This window comes from Saccopteryx leptura, chromosome 2, assembly GCF_036850995.1.
Source record: "Saccopteryx leptura isolate mSacLep1 chromosome 2, mSacLep1_pri_phased_curated, whole genome shotgun sequence".
NCBI classification, from domain to species: domain Eukaryota; kingdom Metazoa; phylum Chordata; class Mammalia; order Chiroptera; family Emballonuridae; genus Saccopteryx; species Saccopteryx leptura.
Window position 1 is genome coordinate 101,973,342 of NC_089504.1, and position 13,503 is coordinate 101,986,844.

The 13,503-nt window shown below is 43.5% G+C and overlaps 1 protein-coding gene across 3 annotated transcripts in view; it reads right to left on the minus strand.

The window, feature by feature from the left end:
- SPIN1 (spindlin 1) overlaps window positions 1–13,503 on the minus strand; it is an 86,672-nt gene that overhangs the window by 17,309 nt on the left and 55,860 nt on the right. The gene's annotated exons all lie outside the window — the stretch shown is intronic.

The following is a 13,503-nucleotide window of genomic DNA, read 5'->3' on the forward strand; positions in this document are numbered from 1 at the left end:
AACCAAGCTCTATCACCAGGAAATTAAGTGAGTAACAGACTCTGCAATGTAAACCTCAGTGGGGAGAAAAAAGCTTAATGAGTACTATCAAGTCTGTAACTTGTAAATATGAATAACACTCAAACGTAACCCAAAGAAAGTGAAATCCAAGATCTTTTCAGAATCCCTGGGAATGTGCCACTACCTCCAATCGGCCCTCTGTGGACAATGACTGGTGACAGTACCATTCCTTTAGAATACAGAAGTTTTTATTACTGTTTCTCATCAGAGAAAATCAATTTCCTACCTGCTGATCTCAGCCTAGCGATTCACTTCACGAGGGACACAGATCAGCTTCCCTCACAGCAGAGGCAGAATTCAGCCCCAGGGACCAGTGTACAACTCACAACTAAAATTATAAGCAATGCAGCATCTTCACTAGTAGGATGGTTAATTTTAATGTCAACTTGGCTGAGCCACAGTGCTCAGGTCATTACTCTACATTTTCATTTTCTGTGGGGGATTTTGGTAGAGAAACAACGTGTATATCAGCAGACTGTCCTCCATAGTGTAGGTGGGCCATGTCCAATCAGTTGAACGCTGAAGAAAAAAGTATTCTCCCTGGAAGAGGCAATTCCACCTTCCAACTGCAATGCCAGCTCTTCCCTGGGTCTCTTATCACGCTCTAGATGCACACACTCCTGTGCAAGTACACTGGTGCTCTGGAGGGCGGGCACTCATGACAACCAGAGAAAGGCTCTGTCCTAGACGCAGACATGGAATTCCTACTACCATGATGCTGAACAAAACCTATGAGCTTTTGCCACATGGGAGCAGAAAGGGGCAACTGGCAGCCCAGGCAGTGGCTGTCTCGCTTGGCTATCCCTCCCTTCTGCACTCACCAGGGGCATCCTTCTGCAATGCACAACTGGCTCTTGAACAGCAGGACATTGATGGAAAGCTCCTTTAGTCACCACATTCAGAATAGCAAGTTTTCTTCCCACTCACCTGCAGGTTTGTCCAAGGCTCTCTCTACCTCCTCAGAGCTTTAGAAAGGACTCAAATATGGCTCATGGGCACTTCCTTCAATTGGCTCCTATATTCTCGTTAGTTCTGAATACACAACCACCCTTTCTTTTGCATGGATTTTTTCATCCTCACTTTCAGGGAATTTTAATTAACTTCTGCTGTAGGAAGGAACATGCTAAGTCGATCCTAACATCCTGTTTTGTGTTTGCAATGTTTTCATGACCTCACCCCTCTCTTCCTTTAGCTGTACTACACTTAGAACAAGTGAGGTTTCTCTGCACCAAATAAAGCTTCTAATGAAAGCAACAAATCTTATTTCTAAGCATAGAGCAATTGCCTCTAACCTTCAAAATATCAAATTTAAACCTACATTTTTTAGGCCCTGCCCGGTTGGCTCAGTGGTAGAGCGTTGGGCTGGCGTGCAGAAGTCCCAGGTTCGATTCCCGGCCAGGGCACACAGGAGAAGCGCCCATCTGCTTCTCCACCCCTCCCCCTCTCCTTCCTCTCTGTCTCTCTCTTCCCCTCCCGCAGCCGAGGCTCCACTGGAGCAAAGATGGACCAGGCGCTGGGGATGGCTCCTTGGCCTCTGCCCCAGGCACTGGAGTGGCTCTGGTCGCAACAGAGCGACGCCCCTGGAGGGGCAGAGCGTCACCCCCTGGTGGGCAGAGCGTCGCCCCCTGGTGGGCGTGCCGGGTGGATCCCGGTCAGGCGCATGCGGGAGTCTGTCTGACTGTCTCTCCCCATTTCCAGCTTCAGAAAAATACCCCCCCCAAAAAACCTACATTTTTAAAATTAAATTTAATGGGGTAACATCGATCAGTAAGAGTATACAGAGATTTCAAGTGAACCTCTCCATGACATTTGAATTGCTGATTATGTTCTATGCCCATCACCCAAAGTCAAACATTTTCCGTAACCATATACTGTCCCCCCCTTTTTTAAAATTAAATTTAATGCAGTGACATTGATAAATCAGGGTACATATGTTGAGAAAACATCTCCAGATTATTTTGACATTTGATTGTGCTGTATACCCCTCCCCCAAAGTCAAACTGTCTTGTCACCTTCTATCTGGTTTTCTTTGTGCCTCTCCCCTCCCCCACCCCTGTTGCCATCACATTCTTGTTCATCTCTCTGAGTCTCATTTTTATGTCCCATCTATGTATGGATTCATATAGTTTTTCTGATTTACTTATTTCACTCCGTATAATGTTATCAAGGTCCATCCATGTTATTGTAAATGATCCGATGTCATCATTTCTTATGGCTGAGTAGTATTCCATAGTATATATGTACCAAAGCTTTTTAATCCACTCGTCCTCTGACGGACACTTGGGCTGTTTCCAGATGTTTGCTATTGTGAACAATGCTGCCACAAACATGGGGGTGCATTTCTCCTTTTGGAGCCGTTCTATGGTGTTCTTGGGGTATATTCCTAAAAGTGGGATAGCTGGGTCAAAAGGCAGTTCGATTTTCAGTTTTTTGAGGAATCTCCATACTGTTTTCCACAGTGGCTGCACCAGTCTGCATTCCCACCAGCAGTGAAGGAGGGTTCCTTTTTCTCTACATCCTCGCCAGCACTTATTCTGTGTTGTTTTGTTGATGAGCACCATTCTGGCTGGTGTGAGGTGATATCTCATTGTGGTTTTAATTTGCATTTCTCTAATGATTAGTGATGTTGAGCATTTTTTCATATGTCTATTGGCCATCTGTATGTCCTCTTTGGAGAAGTGTCTATTCATTTCTTTTGCCCATTTTTGGATTGGATTGTTTGTCGTCCTGGTATTAAGTTTTACAAGTTCTTTATACACTGTCCCCTCTTAATGTCCCCTTAGTCCCCTCCCCTGGATAGCCACTTCAGTTTTAACTGTGTCCATGAGTCTCAGTTCTATATTCCACCTACTAAAATCAACATGAAGTCAAAACAAACATTTCCCCTTTCCCAGACCAAGCAATACTAAAAATAAAAAATTCTTAGTCAAAAAAGTAAAGCCTGACCAGGCGGTGGCGCAGTGGATAGAGCGTCGGACTGGGATGCAGAAGACCCCGGTTCGAGACCCCGAGGTCGCCAGCTTGGGCACGAGCTTATCTGGTTTGAGCAAAAGCTCACCAGCTTGGACCCAAGGTAGCTGGCTCAAGCAAGGGGTTACTCGGTCTGCTGAAGGCCCGCGGTCAAGGCACAAGTGAGAAAGCAATCAATGAACAACTAAGGTGTTGCAGCGCACAACAAAAAACTAATGATTGATGCTTCTCATCTCTCCGTTCCTGTCTGTCTGTCCCTGTCTATCCCTCTCTCTGACTCTCTGTTTCTGTAAAGAAAAAAAAAGAATTCCTATCATGATCCTCATCTGAAACACCTGTGTGTCTGGTATCCACCAAGGCCTGGCCTTAGGGGGGGAAAAAAAAGTAAAAATTTAAAAAGCAAATACAGTAGCACATAGCAACCCCACTTGGCCACTTTCATTCACCACATTGTTGAAATTTAGACTTTTGTTCTGAATTGTTGTATTTCATTTTGCTACTATCTTAAGAATTTTTTTTTTTTCTTTTAAGTGAGAGAAAGGGTGGCAGAGATAGACTCCCGCATGTGCCCCAACCGGGACCCACCTGGCAAGCCCCATTTGGGGCCAATGCTTGAATCAGTCGAGCTACCCTCAGTGACCAGGGCTGACGCTTGAACCAATGGAATCATTGGCTGCGAGAGGTGAAGAGGGAGCGAAGGGGGAAAGGGAGAAGAGAAGCAGGTGGTCGCTTCTCCTGTGTGCCCTGACCAGGGATCGACCCGGGATGACTGCATGTGGGGCCTACATGCTATCCACTGAGCCAACAGGCCAGGGGCCTATTTTAAAAATTATTTTAAACAGTGCCTTATTACAAATAATAAAATGATTTTTTGTTGTATTTTCCTTAATTTTTTCATGTATTTTCTTCCTGTGTCTAATTTTGTCTTTCTGATTAATCAGATAGAGTTCATGGATTCAAACTCTAAATTCTTGCAAGAATCAAAATATTATTTTGCCCTCATCCCTAAATAACCTAAGAATACAAATGAGGTCCCAAAACCTTTCCTTCAGCACTTGCTCATTTTCTTGTATCTCCCAGTTACAGACAACTGATGCCAGTCTGATCCTCGCTCCTCTAAGGGGAACCTGATCTTCTCTTTCAGCTGCTCTTAAGAATTTTCTTTGTTCCTCGATTCTGAAATGTCACCAGAACTTGTGCTGTTTTTAATGGCCCCTCAATAGCACTTGGCCAACCTAAAGAGAGCTGTGCAAAATCACCTGTGATAGTCACTGTTTCCCTCCTCTGTCTCCTTTGGAAACTCGAGATGAATGAATGCTGGTGCCTCAGATCTATTCATCCTGTGACTCAATTTCCCTCTCACATTGTTGTTCAAGAACTCCTCAGCTCCACTGCTCTTGAATTAGGTGAAAGGGATAGGCCTGAAATTCAGCCTATCTATTGAGTATCCATATGGTATTTTTAATTTCTACAACTTGTTTCCTTATCTTATCTTGATCCATTTCTTTTTCATGAACATAGCACTGACCATGAAGAGCATGTTCACATCCTTTCCTGACTTCCTAGAGGAACTCTGGGGGTCGGCCTTCTGTGCTGGGCCTGGAGCTATCTGAGGGGGGGTTGCTCACATTTGTTAGCTGTCCTGGTCTATGCAGGACTCCCTTCATGCTGTCAGTGTTCCTCGGGTTACGGGTGACTCCTGATGTCACATATAAAATGCCAGGTGAGCTCAGGTGTCCATGGCTATGGTGTTCTTCAGGCCAGGCCAAGTGCTGGTATCTGAGCCAATTGCAGTTCCTAACGAAGAGCGGCAGGAGCGAATCAGGGAGGCAGGTGAACACCGGCTGGTGAGGTGGGTGCTTGTCATGACAACGATGGCAGTCACAGCCAGTCTTTGCTGTCTCTGGCCTAAACAGTAGGGGCCTAGCGTCAGTATCCACTTTTTGGAGGTCTTCCTTTTCAGCTCAGAGTGGCTGTGAGGTCCTCAGCTTAGCTTGGTTTATAGAATCTGCCCCTCTGCTTTGTACCATTCAGAGATTTCTCAGTATCTAGTCTGCTGGTGAGACAACCTTTCTGTATCAGTTATAATGAGAGTTGCAAAGTCTGGGGAATTATTTGTGTAAATTATGGCGAAGTGCTATTTGCTATCAGCTTATAGGATAGACACAGCCCTCCTGGTAAACAGTCTAGCACTCCATTGTCCCAGGGATTCCACATCCAGGAAATTCACCAAATGACAACGGATGAGCTCGAACATACAGCTACCGTGCTGCTCCGAGCAGTCTTTGTAACAAGACACTGTAGACAAACTGCCCCACAACAGGTCGCACTGATTCAGTGACTAACAGTGTACCATTATAATGAAATAACTACACAGTGACTAAAATCACAGAAAAGAGTTTAAAGACATTTTAAATACCCACAAATGAAAAAAATGTGACCGCATGAAAACCTTCATACAATTATACATTCAGATATCTAAAAAAAAAAACTTTTAAAATATGCATTTTAAATTATTAACAATAATCTCTAAATGATGGCATTAAAAATAATTAAGTTGCCTGACCAGGCGATGGCACAGTGGATAGAGTGTCGGCCTGGGACACAGAGGACCCAGGTTCAAAACCTCAAGGTTGCTGGCTTAAGCACAAATTCATCTGGCTTGAGCACAGGCTCACTCGCTTGAGCCTGGGATCAGACATGATCCCATGGTCGCTGGTTTGAGCCCAAGGTCACTGGCTTGAGCAAGGGGTCACTGGCTCAGCTGTAGCTCCCAGTAAAGGCACATATGAGAGAGATTCAATGAACAACTAAGGTGCCACAATGAAGAAATGATGTTTCTCATCTCTTGCCCTTCCTGTCTGTCCCTATCTGTCCCTCTCTCTGTCTCTCTCGCTTAAAAAAAAAATTATATTATCATCTTCTGTGTCTACCTATCATCTTGTGTCCACCTATGTTTTCAAATTTTTCTATTAATACAAGGACTTAAGTATTTCACTTTTATAGGCAGATAAAACACAATTTTTAATTACTGATAGATTAAGGCAGTGAATGTCCCAATTCTACAAGGAAATATATATAAAGACAAATTTATGTATTTGAATGCTATCAATTCCATATTTTTTTTCCCCACTGCCTTGTTTTAGTCAAAGATAATTCTACTTTTAGAAAATAATTTTACTAGGTCTAAAACAACATCTAATATAGATATCATTCTTTTCCAATCTGTTTAATAAAACAACTTACTTTGACTGAAAGGCAGAGGCAACAAAAATACTTTTAACCCCAATGAACTCTAAAGGTAAAATGAGTTATTAAAGTAAAATACTTTTTAAAATCATTAGTCAACTTTCTGATTATTAGGCCCAGATGCCCTTGCTGCCACCATTTATAAAGTATTTAAAAATAAGTTCTTCCAACAAGCATCTAAATTGAAGACAAGATTTAGAACATCCCTAAATAACAAGTAATAAAATATCTAATAATGAGCAATGTTGATTATTACTGAAGCCGGGCTACAAGGTACAGTACTTTTATCTATAAATTTTTCCTATTAGAAAGTTAAAAATTATATAATAAACAAATCCTTACATTTTACTTTCATTTCTAATTGCTAATTTAGATTTTAAGAGCAACAAAAAAAACCTTGAATAAAAGTTAAAGCTGACTTTAGTTCAGAGACTACACCAGAACATATCAGATCATGTGGAGCAGGTGGGACACCTGGTCGTCTCTGGGCTACGCATCTAAGAGCAGCACAAATAGAAACAGATTACGGCTTTAAAGTAACTTATTTTTAACAACATCAAATCTTTTTCTTTAAAGAATTTATTAATTTTTTTTGAGAGAGAGAGAGAGAGGAGGAAGGGAGGAGACAGCAGGGGGGAGGGGAGATCATCAACTTGTAGTAGTTGCTTCTTGTGTGCCTTGACCATGCAAGCCTGAGGTTTTGAACCGCCAACCTCAGCATTACAGGTCAATGCCCTACTCACTGCACTACCATAGGTCAGGTGTAAATAACATTTTAATCTAAAATGGGGACTCCATGAATATGGTGACTTTGTTGTTGTTGTTGTTGTTGTGGGGGTTTTTTGGTATTTTTCCGAAGTGAGAAGCAGGGAGGGAGACAGACAGACTCCCATATGCACCCAACTGGGATCTACACGGCATGCCACCAGGAAGCGATGCTCGGCCCCTCCAATCCGTTGTTTCATTGCAACCGGAGCCATTCCAGGACCTGAGACAGCAGCCATGGAGCTGTCCTCAGCACCCAGGCCAACTGTGCTCCAATGGAGCCTTGGCTGCAAGAAGGGAAGAGATAAAGAGGAAGGAGAGAGAGAGGGGTGGAGAAGCAGATGGACGCTTCTCCTGTGTGCCGTGGCTGGGAATCGAACCCGGGAATACCACACGCCGGGCCAATGCTCTACCACTGAGCCAACCATTCAGGGCTATTGTATGTATTTTTAACAGCCTTCAAATCTCATGTACTCTTCCCAGAAAAAAAACTAAAATGTTCTTAACTACCACCTACCAGGTAGCCCAATGGTTGGCAAACTGCAGCTCACGAGCCACATGTGGCTCTTCAACATAATACCACGTGCAGCCTGACCAGGCAGTGGCGCAGTGAACAGCGCATTGAACTGGGATGCAGAAGACCCAGGTTCAAGACCCCAAGGTCACCAGCTTGGGTGCGGACTCATCTGGTTTGAGCAAAGCTCATCAGCTTGGACCCAAGGTCACTGGCTTGAGCAAGGGGTTACTCAGTCTGCTGTAGCCCCCCGGTCAAGGCACATGTGAGAAAGCAATCAATGAACAACTAAAGCGCCACAACAAAAAACTGATGATTGATGCTTCTCATCTCTCTCTGTTCCTGTCTGTCTGTCCCTATCTATCCCTCTCTCTGACTCTCTCTCTCTGTCAAAATAATAATAATAATATTACCACGTGCGGGCACTATCGCGATAAGGAATGTACCTACCTATATAGTTTAAGTTTAAAAAACTTGGCTCTCGGCCCTGGCCGGTTGGCTCAGTGGTAGAGCATCGGCCTGGCGTGCAGGAGTCCCGGGTTCGATTCCCGGCCAGGGCACACAGGAGAAGAGCCCATCTGCTTCTCCACCCTTACCCCTCTCCTTCCTCTCTGTCTCTCTCTTCCCCTCCCGCAGCCGAGGCTTCACTGGAGCAAAGATTGCCTGGGCACTGAGGATGGCTCTGTGGCCTCTGACTCAGGCACTAGAGTGGCTCTGGTTGCAACAGAGCGACGCCCCGGATGGGCAGAGCATTGCCCCCTGGTGGGCGTGCTGGGTGGATCCCGGTCAGGCGCATGCGGGAGTCTGTCTGACTGCCTCCCCGTTTCTGGCTTTGGAAAAATGCAAAAAAAAAAAAAATTTGGCTCTCAAACGAAATTTTAATCATTGTACTGTTGATATTTGGCTCTGTTAACTAATCAGTTTGCTGAGCACTGAAGTAGTTAATAAACAGCAATACTGCACACAAACACCAAGATACCTCATTCAGCCCAAGCCATTTGAAATTACAGCCCAGTGCAAGTAACACGATGCACTACATCACATCCCAAACAATTCAAGGATAAAAGAGAAACCAGAATTAAACAGTGGCCACCACTTTCCTTGTTTCTTGTCTCCAGAAACAAATACTTCCTGGAGAAAAATAATACAAAGATTAGAAAGTATGAAAGCATGGGGCTCCACTGGGTATTAACCAATAGTTGTCCTGACGGCCAACAGCTCTGCCCAGTGTTAGCAGGAGGAGGTGGTTACTGAGGGTGCAACATCTCCCGCCTTCCACTGTAGCAGCTGTGTGTTCTGAGTTCTCCAATGAGCCTGAGATCTCAGCCTGGTTACGGCACAGGGCTTCTAGCACCCGGGCCATGCACGCCGTCCCCTGCAGAGAAGGTGCAGGAAGAGCCTGCTCCACTTAGGGGAGTGGACAGGGAACAAAGGTTCCAAGTAGCCCCAAGGGCCACTGTATCTATTGACCTAGCATCACAGCTTGAGTAGTGCTGACTCAGAACAAACCCTAATTCCCTATGCAACCCAAGTTCCTAAAAGGGTAAACTGAGAGTGGAAATATTCTGCTCACAAAAATTAGGGGATATTTTATCGCTTCATATTCATTTTGAAATAACCCCTAATTTTTGTGAGCAGTATATTTATGTACTTTGTTCAATGCTATAAGTAAGTTCTGAAAGTACCATTCTAATTATTTTGTCATCAAGAAGAAAATTCCTGTTGAAAGACCTTTCATCTTTTATTTAATTTCTTTAATGACTTAAATTAACCACTATTCCTCATGAACTGTTAAATATTTTATTTTGGTAACCAATATTTAAAGGTGTTATACTTATGAAATCAAATTTTTTACTTAGACTATTTTTAATTTATTTATTAACTATAGACAGAGGAAAGGAGAAAGAGACAGAAACATTGATCTGTTCCTGTTTGTGCCCTGACCGAGGATCAAACACACAACCTTTGCAAATTTTCAATGATTATAATTCTATGAGCTATACCTATCACACACTATGTACTTATATTATATAAGTTAATTACTGAAACTCTTTCCTTTTTCTATTTAGTACTGTAATATAAAAGTAGTTTCCTTACTCTGTTCAATCAGATTTCAGGGAAACAGTGATTAGATCAAAATAATTGTCTTTTTGCAAGATGCATATCAGCAAGTAGAGAGAAATACAATAAAACTGCACTTCTTGGTAACTTCTTGCTTGATAGAAGTCCTATAGCTGATACCATCATTCCTAGCTTCGAGTGAGAAACAGAAAAACAGGATGGAGTCAAGTTTCCCATCCCAATCATCCCGTTTTTTTTCATTGTTTTGCCTATACACTGTATACCCGAGACTACCTGAGATGTTCAAATGCCCACTTTCACTGGTGTGAATAAGTTACACCAAGTTGATTTTTAAAAGTATGACATTTCTTGACCGATTGAAGATTGTTCCCTGATCTGTGGTGGCACAATGGATAACGCATCAACCTGGAACGCTGAGGTAGCCAGTTCGAAACCCTGGGCTTGCCTGGTCAGGCACATATGGGAGTTGATGCTTCCTGCTCCTCCCCCTCCTCTCTTTCTCCTCTGTAAAACTGAATAAATAAAATCTTGAAAGAAAAAAAAAAGATTGTCAACACCATGCTTCATTTAGACAGCGCTGTAACAGTTACCTAGTCTTTTTGGTTATGACTGAAAAACATTTTTCAGATACAAGACAACAAAACATGCACTTCAGGAAATACAGTGTGGTAGTGAGTATGGTTCTAGAATCAGACTGTCCTGTTTCTGAATCCTAGCTCAGTCACATCTTAGTTTTATGCCCTCAAACAAGTTACTTGACCTCTGTGCACAGATGGGTTCGTGGTTCCTACTTCAGAGGGATGCTGTGAAAACGAAAAGAAACCACAACAGGGATACAGGAGGACAATGACAGTCTTTGTCAGTGATCAGAATTTGCATTTCATGGAAAGGAAGGACAGTTCTGGCCAGGTAGTTCAGATGGTTAAAGCATCGTTCTGAGCCTGACCTGTGGTGGCGCAGTGGATAAAGCATCGACCTGGAATGCTGAGGTCGCCAGTTCGAAACCCTGGCTTGCCCGGTTAAGGCACATATGGGAGTTGATGCTTCCAGCTCCTCCCCTCTTCTTTCTGTCTCTCTCTCCTCCCTCCTTCCCTCCCTCCCTCCCTCTCTCTCTCTCTCTCTCTCTCTCTCTCTCTCTCTCCTCTAAAAATGAATAAATAAAATAAAAAAAATCTTTTTTTAAAAAAAAAAGGCATTGTACTGATATGCCAAGGTGGCAAGTTCAATCCCCAGTTAGGGCACACACAGGAATCAAACAATGGATGCATAACATCTCTCTAAAATCAATTAAATTAAAAAAAAAAAAAAAAAAAAAAAAAAAACAGGAAAGAGCCTGACCAGGCAGTGGCACAGTGGTTGGAGCATCGAACTGGGACACAGAGGGCCCAGGTTCAAAGCCCCAAGGTAGCTGGCTTGAGCATGGGTTTATCCAGCTTGAGCACGGGCTCACCAGTTTGAGAGCAGGATCACTGGCTTGAGTGTGAGATCATAGACATGACCCCACGGTTGCTGGCATGAGCCCAAGGGTCACTTGCTCTCCTGTAGCCACCCAGTCAAGACACACATGAGAAAGCAATCGATGAACAGCTAAGGTGCTGCAACAAAGAACTGATGCTTCTCATCTCTCTCCCTTCCTGTCTGTCTGTCCCTATCTGTCCCTCTCTCTGATTCTGTCAAAAGGGGGGGGGGGACATTCCCTGGAAATACACCTAATTAGTGTGTAACAGTCACAGCTCCTATTTTCTAGATGTATATTAGTGGGCAGCAGGCAAAAGCCCAGTCAGCTCCTCCACAGTATCCAGAAACGAAAACCTACCCATTATTCAAATCAGGGAAGAAAAAACCAGATTTACATTTGGAAACTGAAATAAAGAACCTCTATAGCTAAATTCACCCAGACTCCGCCAGCTATACTATCCAGGCAAAGGCATCTCCCAAACAACCCCCTGGGAAGCCTAAAGGCCTGTTCACAGGTAGCAAGGGGCCTGGCCTGCCGGAAGGCACACTGTTTTGTTTCCAATTACTTGAAAAACAAAACAAGAGCCAGCTGTATGACATCTCTGGGCACAAAGGCACTGCTCCAAGCACTGGTGCCTGACTCCCTGAACCTGCCTGGCACCCATGGGGACAACAGGGACTGTGGTTCTGGGGACAGTGACTCAGCTGCATTCGTCTCTTGTGTGTCCCAGTGACTTTCTCTCAAGCAGAGGTGTGTGCCCAAGAGGTTACTGCTCAGCCCACCCTGTGCCAACATGTGCCAGTGGGACAGACGTGCCAGCAGGACAGCCATGAGCACACGTGGAAAGCGCAGTGGCCACGAGGGGAGAGGAAGGCTCCAGCTCTGCTTTGCTATGATCGTTTCCTTTATAGAAAGCTGATGTCCCACGGTTCTGATCAAACACTGACTTTAGCCATGAGTAAACTGAACACTAGGCAAACAGAAGAGCCCGCTGAGCCCAGCTTCTGAGCAGGAATCTCTCCACCAGCTTGGCCGTGCTGACCCACCCCAGGATAACTACTAACAGCCACCATTGGTGAAATGGGGAAATTTTTGTTGCAGTCTTTTTCCACCCATCTTCACATTTGTAGGTTAGAAAAAAAAAAGAGGAAAATATAGGTACTTTTTCTTTCATTTCAACTTCTCCCTTTTATTACACAGTGACATTGCAAGGCCTGTCTGCAAAAAAGACAGGCACACCTCTTGTTAAAGCACCGGACAAAGTTGCCCACATCACAGAACATAGCACAGATGACCCTTTAGCTGGTACACACATGAACTGCAAACAGTGGCCCACACGTGTTCATTCCTTGTGCTCCAGGGAGGAAGGTAAATAGCATATCAAAGCGATGAGCTGACAAAGGACACAGTGTAGGAAGGCAACTGGAACCTCTCTCACGTAAAGTGCAATGTAACAGCCGAGAACTCATATCCACAAAAGCCTAAAATCCTCTCTCTGGAAATATGTAAAAATATATAAAACAGAATGCACATTACATTCTCAAAGGTATTTATTTTAACCTAAGTAACAAAATCTGCTTTGCATGAACTATCCTGGTCTCGTAAAGTTAATGTATAATTTGCTTTCATTCTCTCCTGTATTTAAGTTTTTATCATCCCCTTCCATCTGTGCCAGGAAAAGGTTTCCCACGTATTGTAGCACGATGAGTGCGGGTATACCACATCAGTTGTCAGAGCACCAGAGACGGCAGAGCTCGAGTAACAGGAAATGAAATCAGACTTAAGAGAACTTCATCAAACCTCGGGAACACAAGAGCATACTTACCTGAACATTTTTACTTTCCAAGTCATTTCCTAAACTGAATATTACAAACATTTACATTTCATATTCATGTGTTCATGTAAATAAACACAGGTTTGCTTCATCACCAACAGCTAGTGAAAGGAACTGGATTTCACACAGACCTTCCACAACAGCCTAGACGTAGAGGCTTCTCACACTCTTCAACCACTATAGTGTGGTAACAACTGGCATAAGCCTTTCAATAGGAAGAATTTGGAAATAACTGCTATAATGCGAGAGGCTCAGGAGGTGCTAGGGTCAAGGAATCTATGATTAACACTCATACTATGAGAAGTAATTTGTTAAAAGCGGTTTCCATGGTGTAACAGCAGATACCAGTACTGGTGGCTACTTGTAAATCTATTAATGATAATATAATGCAGGTGGATAGTATTATTTAAGATAGTATCTCAATTCTCTCCTTGGACATAGTTACATTATACACAAAGTAACAATTTGAGGAAGAAAAAAGTGGCCTCTATGTTCTAGTACCTACAGAACTTAGGATTTATAACACATTTGTTACTAAATGCAAATTATTTAATTATCTTTCAATATGCA